We start from the raw sequence: 10,571 nt of genomic DNA on the forward strand, positions 1-10,571 counted from the left end.
GCAGGAGAGGCATGTCTACTGTATGTATAGGGTAGAGGAGGCATGTCTACTGTATATAGGTAGGAGGAGGCATGTCTACTGTATATAGGGTGGAGGCATGTCTACTGTATATAGGGTAAGGAGGAGGCATGTCTACTGTATATAGGGGAGGAGGAGGCATGTCTACTGTATAGGGTAGGAGGAGGAGGCATGTCTACTGTATATAGAGGGTAGGAGGAGGAGGCATGTCCTACTGTATATAGGGTAGGAGGGAGGAGGCATGTCTACTGTATATAGGGTAGGAGGAGGAGGCATGTCTACTGTATATAGGGTAGGAGGAGGCATGTCTACTGTATATAGGGTATTAGGAGGAGGCATGTCTACTGTATAGGGTAGGAGGAGGCATGTCTACTGTATATAGGGTAGGAGGAGGCATGTCTACTGTATATAGGGTAGGAGGAGGCATGTCTACTGTATATAGGGTAGGAGGAGGAGGCATGTCTACTGTATATAGGGTAGGAGGAGGCATGTCTACTGTATAGGGTAGGAGGGAGGCATGTCTACTGTATATAGGGTAGGAGGAGGCATGTCTACTGTATATAGGGTAGGAGGAGGCATGTCTACTGTATAGGGTAGGAGGAGGCATGTCTACTGTATATAGGGTAGGAGGAGGCATGTCTACTGTATATAGGGTAGGAGGAGGCATGTCTACTGTATATAATAGGAGGAGGCATGTCTACTGTATATAGGGTAGGAGGAGGCATGTCTACTGATAGAGTTGCATATCTACTGTATATAGGGGTAGGAGGAGGCATGTCTACTGTATATAGGGTAGGAGGAGGCATGTCTACTGTATATAGGGCAGGAGGAGGCATGTCCACTGCATATAGGGTAGGAGGAGACATGTCACTGTATACAGGGTAGAAGGCATGTCTACTGTATATAGGCAGAAGGCATGCCTACTGTATATAGGGTAGGAGGAGGCATGTCCACTGTATATAGGGTAGGAGAGGCATGTCTACTGTATATAGGGTAGGTAGGAGGACATGTCCACTGTATACAGGGTAGGAGGAGGAGGCATGTCACTGTATATAGGGTAGGAGGAGGCATGTTCACTGTATATAGGGTAGGAGGAGGCATGTCTACTGTATATAGGGTAGGAGGAGACATGTCTACTCGTATATAGGGTAGGAGGAGGCATGTCTACTGTATATATAGGGTAGGAGACATGTCTACTGTATATAGGGTAGCTCAGTGATAGGTAGGAGGAGGCATGTATATATAGGGTAGGAGGAGGAGGCATGTCTATAGAGGAGACATGTCTACTGTATATAGGGTAGGAGGAGGTATGTCTACTGTATACAGGGTAGGAGGAGGAGGCTGTTCACTGTATATAGGGTAGGGAGGAGGCATGTCACTGTATATAGGGGTAGGAGGAGCATGTCTACTGTATATAGGGTAGGAGGAGGAGGCATGTCTACTGTATATAGGGTAGGAGGAGGCATGTCTACTGTATATAGGGTAGGAGGAGGAGACATGTCTACTGTATATATAGGGAGGAGGACATGTCTACTGTATATATAGGGTAGGAGGAGGTACGTCTACTGTATATAGGGTAGGGAGGAGACATGTCTACTGTATATAGGGTAGGAGGAGGCATGTCTACTGTATATAGGTAGGAGGAGGCATGTCTACTGTATAGGGTAGGAGGAGGCATGTCTACTGTATATATAGGGTAGGAGGAGGCATGTCTACTGTATATAGGGGTAGAGGAGGCATGTCTACTGTATATAGGGTAGGAGGCATGTCTACTGTATATAGGGCAGGAGGCATGCTCCACTGTATATAGGTAGGAGGCATGTCTACTGTATATAGGGTAGGAGGAGACATGTCTACTGTATATAGGGTAGGAGGAGGAGGCATGTCTACTGTATATAGGGTAGGAGGAGGAGGCATGTCTACTGTATATAGGGTAGGAGGAGGAGGCATGTCTACTGTATATAGGGTAGGAGGAGGCATGTCTACTGTATATAGGGTAGGAGGAGGCATGTCTACTGTATATAGGGTAGGAGGAGGCATGTCTACTGTATATAGGGTAGGAGGAGGCATGTCTACTGTATATAGGGTAGGAGGAGGCATGTCTACTGTATATAGGGTAGGAGGAGGCATGTCTACTGTATATAGGGTAGGAGGAGGCATGTCTACTGTATATAGGGTAGGAGGAGGCATGTCTACTGTATATAGGGTAGGAGGAGGCATGTCTACTGTATATAGGGTAGGAGGAGGCATGTCTACTGTATATAGGGTAGGAGGAGGCATGTCTACTGTATATAGGGTAGGAGGAGGCATGTCTACTGTATATAGGGTAGGAGGAGGCATGTCTACTGTATATAGGGTAGGAGGAGGCATGTCTACTGTATATAGGGTAGGAGGCATGTCTACTGTATGTAGGGTAGGAGGAGGCATGTCTACTGTATATAGGGTAGGAGACATGTCTACTGTATATAGGGTAGGAGACATGTCTACTGTATATAGGGTAGGAGGCATGTCTACTGTATATAGGGTAGGAGGAGGCATGTCTACTGTATATAGGGTAGGAGGAGGCATGTCTACTGTATATAGGGTAGGAGGCATGTCTACTGTATATAGGGTAGGAGGTTGACCGTATGTGGGCTAGTTATAACAGGAAGTTGACCGTATATAGGCTAGTTATAACAGGAAGGTGACCGTATATAGGCTCGTTATAACAGGAAGTTGACCGTATATAGGCTAGTTATAACAGGAAGGTGACCGTATATAGGCTCGTTATAACAGGAAGTTGACCGTATGTGGGCTAGTTATAACAGGAAGTTGACCGTATATAGGCTAGTTATAACAGGAAGTTGACCGTATATAGGCTTGTTATAAACAGGAAGTTGACCGTATGTGGGCTAGTTATAACAGGAAGTAGACCATATATAGGCTAGTTATAACAGGAAGTTGACCGTATGTGGGCTAGTTATAACAGGAAGTTGACCATTTATAGGCTAGTTATAACAGGAAGTTGACAGTATGTGGGCTAGTTATAACAGGAAGTTGACAGTATGTGGGCTAGTTATAACAGGAAATTGACCGTATGTGGGCTAGTTATAACAGGAAGTTGACAGTATGTGGGCTAGTTATAACAGGAAATTGACCGTATGTGGGCTAGTTATAACAGGAAGTAGACCGTATATAGGCTAGTTATAACAGGAAGTAGACCGTATATAGGCTAGTTATAACAGGAAGTAGACCGTATATGGGCTAGTTATAACAGGAAGTTGACCGTATGTGGGCTAGTTATAACAGGAAGTTGACCGTATGTGGGCTAGTTATAACAGGAAGTTGACCGTATGTGGGCTAGTTATAACAGGAAGTTGACCGTATATAGGCTAGTTATAACAGGAAGTTGACCGTATATAGGCTCGTTATAACAGGAAGTTGACCGTATGTGGGCTAGTTATAACAGGAAGTGTTTCGGTCAAAAGATGCACTGACTGACCCCAGGACTGATGACACATCATGTCATGTGACAGCCTGCTGCTGTAGAACACAGGCACCGCCCCTTCCTCCTCACCTCTGCAGTCCTATGAGTTTCCATCTCTGTAGGTCAGTGAGGCTGAAGGGGCAGGAGAGCCAGGGCTGGACCCTCTCCCCACAGCGCCCGGGTCCAGGTACGTAGAGGGCCAGAGCGGACACCAGCCTCCTGACCCTCCCCTCCTCAGATCCCAGCACCACCAGGGTTCGACCACTCAGCAGGGACCACAGGGCATGCAGGGCAAACGGATACTGACGCACAAACCTGGAGGTCGAGACCGAGAGAGACGATCACACGTTATTGGTCACATACACGTTTTTAGCAATGTTATTGAGGGTGTTTCTAGCTCCAACAGTAATATCTAACTAAATGCTTGTGTTCCTAGCTCCAACAGTAATATATAATGCAACAGTACAGCTCATTGAGGACCTCTCCAAGGTGTCTAGCTCATTGAGGAACTCTCCAAGGTGTCTAGCTCATTGAGGAACTCTCCAAGGTGTCTAGCTCATTGAGGAACTCTCCAAGGTGTCTAGCTCATTGAGGAACTCTCCAAGGTGTCTAGCTCATTGAGGAACTCTCCAAGGTGTCTAGCTCATTGAGGAACTCTCCAAGGTGTCTAGCTCATTGAGGAACTCTCCAAGGTGTCTAGCTCATTGAGGAACTCTCCAAGGTGTCTAGCTCATTGAGGAACTCTCCAAGGTGTCTAGCTCATTGAGGAACTCTCCAAGGTGTCTAGCTCATTGAGGAACTCTCCAAGGTGTCTAGCTCATTGAGGAACTCTCCAAGGTGTCTAGCTCATTGAGGAACTCTCCAAGGTGTCTAGCTCATTGAGGAACTCTCCAAGGTGTCTAGCTCATTGAGGAACTCTCCAAGGCGTGCCTAGCTCATTGAGGAACTCTCCAGGGTGTCTAGCTCATTGAGGAACTCTCCAGGGTGTCTAGCTCATTGAGGAACTCTCCAAGGTGTCTAGCTCATTGAGGAACTCTCCAAGGTGTCTAGCTCATTGAGGAACTCTCCAAGGTGTCTAGCTCATTGAGGAACTCTCCAAGGTGTCTAGCTCATTGAGGAACTCTCCAAGGTGTCTAGCTCATTGAGGAACTCTCCAAGGTGTCTAGCTCATTGAGGAACTCTCCAAGGTGTCTAGCTCATTGAGGAACTCTCCAAGGTGTCTAGCTCATTGAGGAACTCTCCAAGGTGTCTAGCTCATTGAGGAACTCTCCAAGGTGTCTAGCTCATTGAGGAACTCTCCAAGGTGTCTAGCTCATTGAGGAACTCTCCAAGGTGTCTAGCTCATTGAGGAACTCTCCAAGGCGTCTAGCTCATTGAGGAACTCTCCAGGGTGTCTAGCTCATTGAGGAACTCTCCAGGGTGTCTAGCTCATTGAGGAACTCTCCAAGGTGTCTAGCTCATTGAGGAACTCTCCAAGGTGTCTAGCTCATTGAGGAACTCTCCAAGGTGTCTAGCTCATTGAGGAACTCTCCAAGGTGTCTAGCTCATTGAGGAACTCTCCAAGGTGTCTAGCTCATTGAGGAACTCTCCAAGGTGTCTAGCTCATTGAGGAACTCTCCAAGGTGTCTAGCTCATTGAGGAACTCTCCAAGGTGTCTAGCTCATTGAGGAACTCTCCAAGGTGTCTAGCTCATTGAGGAACTCTCCAAGGTGTCTAGCTCATTGAGGAACTCTCCAAGGTGTCTAGCTCATTGAGGAACTCTCCAAGGTGTCTAGCTCATTGAGGAACTCTCCAAGGTGTCTAGCTCATTGAGGAACTCTCCAAGGTGTCTAGCTCATTGAGGAACTCTCCAAGGTGTCTAGCTCATTGAGGAACTCTCCAAGGTGTCTAGCTCATTGAGGAACTCTCCAAGGTGTCTAGCTCATTGAGGAACTCTCCAAGGTGTCTAGCTCATTGAGGAACTCTCCAAGGTGTCTAGCTCATTGAGGAACTCTCCAAGGTGTCTAGCTCATTGAGGAACTCTCCAAGGTGTCTAGCTCATTGAGGAACTCTCCAGGGTGTCTAGCTCATTGAGGAACTCTCCAAGGTGTCTAGCTCATTGAGGAACTCTCCAAGGTGTCTAGCTCATTGAGGAACTCTCCAAGGTGTCTAGCTCATTGAGGAACTCTCCGATGACAATAATGTTATACTTGAGTGACAAGTGACAGTGACAGCAGGTGAGAGAGAGGGAGCAGATGGACAGGTGAGAGAGAGGGAGCAGATGGACAGGCGAGAGAGAGGGAGCAGGTGGACAGGCGAGAGAGAGGGAGCAGGTGGACAGGCGAGAGAGAGGGAGCAGGTGGACAGGCGAGAGAGTGAGCAGGCGGACAGGTGAGGAGAGAGGGAGCAGATGGACAGGCGAGAGAGAGGGAGCAGGTGGACAGGTGAGAGAGAGGGAGCAGGTGGACAGGCGAGAGAGAGGGAGCAGGTGGACAGGCGAGAGAGAGGGAGCAGGTGGACAGGCGAGAGAGAGGGAGCAGGTGGACAGGTGAGAGAGAGGGAGCAGGTGGACAGGTGAGAGAGAGGGAGCAGATGGACAGGTGAGAGAGAGGGAGCAGATGGACAGGTGAGAGAGAGGGAGCAGATGGACAGGTGAGAGAGGGAGCAGATGGACAGGTGGGAGAATAGGAGGGGAGAGAGCAGGTATAGAAACACCTTCCATGGGGGGGGGGGGGAGCAGGTAAAAACACACACACATAGACTGGAGATATCAGGAGTCCTCTAAGCTATAGAATGAATTAATCAACCAATGAGTGACTCACCTGAGCGCTCCCTGCCCGGCCCTCTTCTTCTGCCTCAGCGTTACCAACCCCCCGTACCCCAGAGGGGAGCCGGCCCGTTCGGACCCCGTAGACGCTGACATGGTACAGTCCCACCCGTCCTGGTCCGAACCCCTGGAGGTGGTATCTCCCGAGAAGGAGACGGGCAGGTCCAGCCCAGCCCCAGGGCTCTGGCAGTGGGTGGAACCCAGGCCGTAGTCCCCCTGGACCGGCAGCAGGGCCTGGGGCTCCTGGTTGACCACCAGGGGTAGAAGAGCCGGGCTGCAGCCCAGAAGCAACAGCGTGTCGGGGAAGAGTTGTATGAAATGACCCTCCTGAGACGTACATGGCCATGTCCATCTGGACCAGTAACTCCAGGGTCAGGCACTCTCTGTCCATCACCCTCCTCTGTCTCAGCCCTCCCTCCTCTGTCTCAGCCCTCCCTCCTCTGTCTCAGCCCTCCTCCTCTGTCTCAGCTCCTCCCTCCTCTGTCTCAGCCCCTCCCTCCTCTGTCTCAGCCCCTCCCTCCTCTGTCTCAGCCCCTCCCTCCTCTCTCCCAAGCACTGCTGCTTCTCCCTCCCTCTTTCTGTTAAACACTCCTTCTGCCTCTCCCTCCCTCTCACACACACGGTGTGTTTCACCCTCGCCCCCCTCCTCTTCCTCCAGCAGAAAAACAGGGGTCTGATCCGTCCCTCCTCCCTCCTCGCCTCCTCCACTCCTGTCACTACTAAAGCTGTCCTTATTCTCCTCAGAGCTTTCCTGGTCCTGCGTCTCCATGGTCAGATCAGAGAGTGACGACTCCAGCCTCTCCTCCCCGGTCAGGGCCTCACTCTGCTGGGCAGAGTTATCAGGGCAGGGGGGTTCACCTCCAGAACCTCCACAGACTCTGGTGGCTCGGGGCAAAGCACGATGGAAGGGGTGTGCATATGAGAGTCCGTCCCCACTGTGTGGTTGAGAGAACAGAAGATTCTTCCCAGCACCGCTACTTCCTCTTCCTCCTCCCCTAGCTCCTCCTCAAACAGGAAGTTGGTGACGTTCTGCTTCCTGCGTAGCGCTCGGTCCAGGCGGCGGGTGTACAGGTAACACAAGTCCCCCCGGAAACACCGCTCTGTGTGGTTGAGTAGTTCCACGGTGGCCTCGTAGAACCTCTCCTCGCATAACTCCGTCAGGTTCTTCAGACGCTTGGCGAAACACTTCGCCGACTTCCCCTTTATCAGCTGCGGGGTGTAGGACTGCCTCCTCTGTCCCGCCTCCTCCCCCTGGTCGGGGCCAGGCGGTGTGTCTCTGTGTCTCTGTGACTCGGTGACACAGTGTTGACAGTGTGCGGCGTGGGGGTCTCGGCGGGGGCGGAGGGGGTACGAGGTGATCTGCCTCAGCAGGTCTCGGTGCTCGTAGATACTCTTCTCCATCGCCGCAAGCTCATTGGCCTTGTCCACCGCGCGGGCGGAATAACACCCCTGAGGCCCCGCCTCTCGCTGAAGCCCCTCCTCTTTCTGCAGAACAGACCGTGTGTACCTGGCAGGAGAGGCACAACAGGAAGTTACAACAGATGGTAGCAGTAGGAACCTGTCAGAGTGTGTGTGTCAGAGTGTGTGTGTGTGTCAGAGTGTGTGTGTGTGTCAGAGTGTGTGTGTGTGTCAGAGCGTGTGTGAGTGTCAGAGCGTGTGTGTGTGTCAGAGCGTGTGTGTGTGTCAGAGCGTGTGTATCAGAGCGTGTGTGTGTGTCAGAGTGTGTGTGTGTGTGTGTCAGAGTGTGTGTGTGTGTCAGAGCGTGTGTGTGTGTGTCAGAGCGTGTGTGTATCAGAGCGTGTGTGTGTGTGTGTATCAGAGCGTGTGTGTGTGTGTGTGTATCAGAGCGTGTGTGTGTCAGAGCATGTGTGTGTCAGAGCATGTGTGTGTATCAGAGCGTGTGTGTGTGTGTGTGTCAGAGCGTGTGTGTGTCAGAGCGTGTGTGTGTCAGAGCGTGTGTGTGTCAGAGCGTGTGTGTGTCAGAGTGTGTGTGTGTTAGAGCGTCTGTGTGTGCGTCTCTGTCCTCGTACTCCAGAGTGTGTGTGTGTGTGCGTCTCTGTCCTCGTACTCCAGAGAGTGTGTGTGCGTCTCTGTCCTCGTACTCCAGAGAGTGTGTGTGTGTGTGTGTGTGCGTCTCTGTCCTCGTACTCCAGAGAGTGTGTGTGTGTGTGTGCGTCTCTGTCCTCGTACTCCAGAGTGTGTGTGTGTGTGCGTCTCTGTCCTCGTACTCCAGAGTGTGTGTGTGCGTCTCTGTCCTCGTACTCCAGAGTGTGTGTGTGTGTGCGTCTCTGTCCTCGTACTCCAGAGTGTGTGTGTGTGTGCGCTCTGTCCCCGTACCCATGGTCATGCAGCTTCAGTGCTCGCGGGCGAAGGCCTGTCGGTTCCCGGTCTTCAGGCACTCGGAGGCGCGGGAGAAGCGGAGCGACAGCTCCTGGAACTGCAGCATGATCTTTCTCTCGTCGGCAGAGACGTAGGCCATGCAGAACGGGCGGGCCGAAGCCCCGGGCCTCCAGGTCATAGAGCGTCAGGTGGTGAACGTAGGCAAACGCCCCTCCTTAGAGTCACCCAGCACCACCCGGGAGTCCTCCACAAAACTACAGGGGAGGAGAGAACAGACTAGTCAAACGCCCCCTCCTTAGGGTTACCCAGAACCACCTGGGAGTCCTCCACAAAACTACAGGGGAGGAGAAACAGACTAGTCAACGCCCCCTCCTTAGGGTTACCCAGAACCAATATAACTAAAATAGAACAGGATACAATTAGAGTAGAATAGAACTAGAACTAGAACAGAACAGAACTAGAGTAGAACAGAACAGAACTAGAATAGAACAGAACAGAGTAGAATATCATAGAATGTAATAGAACAGAATTAGAGTAGAACAGAACAGAATTAGAGTAGAATGTAACAGAAAATAATTAGAGTAGAATATAATAGAATGTAACAGAAAATAATTAGAATAGAAAATAATTAGAGTAGAATAACAGAATAGAACAGAATAGAAAGAGTAGAATAGAACATAATAATTAGAGTAGAATGCAACGTAAAATAGAACAGAAAATAATTACAGTAGAATAGAATTAGAGTAGAACATAATAGAATGTACCAGAAAACAGTAAAATAGGATGTCATTACAATAGAGTACAATACAAATACAATAGGATATCATTAGAGTACAATACAAATAGAATATCATTAGAGTACAATACAAATACAATAGGATATCATTAGAGTACAATACAAATACAATAGGATATCATTAGAGTACAATACAAATACAATAGGACATCATTAGAGTACAATACAAATACAATAGGACATCATTAGAGTACAATACAAATACAACAGGACATCATTAGAGTACAATACAAATAGAATATCATTAGAGTACAATACAAATACAATAGGATATCATTAGAGTACAATACAAATACAATAGGACGTCATTAGAGTACAATAAAAAATAAAATAGAGCAGTTACCTGAGTCGTGGGTATCCGCTGCCCGTGGGGTGTCCTACGAACGAGGCCTGGTAGTCAACAGACATGATCCTCAGACTGAAGTAGTTGAGGTCAAAGGTTCCAAACACCTTCGGGTCATCAGGAATGGTGAGCAGAGGCTGGGGGCCCACCTGGAGGGGAGGACAACACAAGGTCAGCTCATTACACACACACCCCACCCGGACATACACACCGTCAGATCAACACACACACCGTCAGATCAACACACACACCCCATCCGGACATACACACCGTCAGATCAACACACACACACCCCATCCGGACATACACACCGTCAGATCAACACACACACACCCCATCCGGACATACACACCGTCAGATCAACACACACACCCCATCCGGACATACACACCATCAGATCAACACACACACCGTCAGATCAACACACACACCCCACCCGGACATACACACCGTCAGATCAACACACACACCCCACCCGGACATACACACCTTCAGATCAACACACACACCCCTCCCCCAGTTGCCCCTGGTACCGACCTGCTCAGAGAACTCTGATATGAGGATGAAGTCCTTAGTGAACTTGGCGTAGGATGTCTTGGCCCAGGGGTTGGCGTTGTTATTCGATGGGAACAGAGGGACAGAAAACTCCTCTGGCACCACCCAGGGGTTGGGGTACCCTACCTCCCCAAAATCATCCTCCTTAGTAAACGCCACCACGTCTGGGGCACCAATCATCTTTCTCTGGACCGGGCTTGGGTCAGCTTTGACATCAGAGGAAGTCCATCCACTAGGCTAGCTGTCT

General features: G+C 49.9%; 1 pseudogene; it reads right to left on the minus strand.

The window, feature by feature from the left end:
• Positions 1 to 3,570: 3,570 nt before the first annotated feature.
• Positions 3,571 to 10,562, minus strand: LOC135537035 (guanine nucleotide exchange protein smcr8a-like; annotated as a pseudogene).
• Positions 10,563 to 10,571: the final 9 nt, after the last annotated feature.

Source organism: Oncorhynchus masou, unplaced genomic scaffold, assembly GCF_036934945.1.
Source record: "Oncorhynchus masou masou isolate Uvic2021 unplaced genomic scaffold, UVic_Omas_1.1 unplaced_scaffold_7002, whole genome shotgun sequence".
Taxonomy (NCBI): Eukaryota; Metazoa; Chordata; class Actinopteri; order Salmoniformes; family Salmonidae; genus Oncorhynchus; species Oncorhynchus masou.